This window comes from Bombus pyrosoma, unplaced genomic scaffold (assembly GCF_014825855.1).
Source record: "Bombus pyrosoma isolate SC7728 unplaced genomic scaffold, ASM1482585v1 HiC_scaffold_4725, whole genome shotgun sequence".
NCBI classification, from domain to species: domain Eukaryota; kingdom Metazoa; phylum Arthropoda; class Insecta; order Hymenoptera; family Apidae; genus Bombus; species Bombus pyrosoma.
Window position 1 is genome coordinate 342,552 of NW_025219985.1, and position 1,127 is coordinate 343,678.

Genomic DNA, 1,127 nt, shown 5'->3' on the forward strand with positions numbered 1-1,127 from the left:
GTAATATTACATATCGTTATACGTTATAGCGTAATACTACATAACGTCATACGATATATCGTAATGCTACATAACGTTATACGTTATATCGTAATACTATATAACGTAATACGATATAACGTAATAGTACATAATGTTATACGTTATATCGTAGTACTACATATCCTTATACGTTATATCCTAATACTACATAACGTTATACGTTATATCGTAATACTACATAACGTTATACGATATAACGTAATAGTACCTAATTTTATACGTTATATCGTAATACTATATAACGTTATACGTTATAAGGTAATACTACATAGCGTTGTACGTTATAGCGTAATACTACATAACGTTATACGTTATATCGTAATGCTACATAACGTTATACGTTATATCGTAATACTATATAACGTTATACGATATAACGTAATAGTACATAATATTATACGTTATATCGTAATACTACATATCCTTATACGTTATTTCCCAATACTGCATAACGTTACACGTTATATCATAATGCTACATAACTTTAGACGTTATATCGTAATGCTACATAGCGTTATACGTTATATCGTATTACCATATAACGTTATACGTTATAACGTAATATTACATAACGTTATACGCTATAAAGTAATGCTACACAAAGTTATACGCTATAACATAATACTACATAACGTTATACGTTATATCGTAATACTATATAACGTTATACGATATAACGTAATAGTACATAATGTTATACGTTATATCGTAATACTACATATCCTTATACGTTATATCGTAATACTACATAACGTTATATGTTATATCGTAATGCTGCATAACGTTATACGTTATAACGTACTACTACATATCTTTATGCTGTACAACGTAATACTGTATAACGTTATACGCTATAACGTAATAGTACATAATGTTATACGTTATATCGTAATACTCTATAACGTTATACGATATAACGTAATAGTACCTAATGCTATACGTTATATCGTAATACTACATAACCTTATACGTTACATCGTAATACTACATAACGTTATACGTTATATCGTAATGCTACATAACCATATACGTTATATCATATTACCGTATAACGTTATGCTTTGTAACGTAAGACTTCATAACGT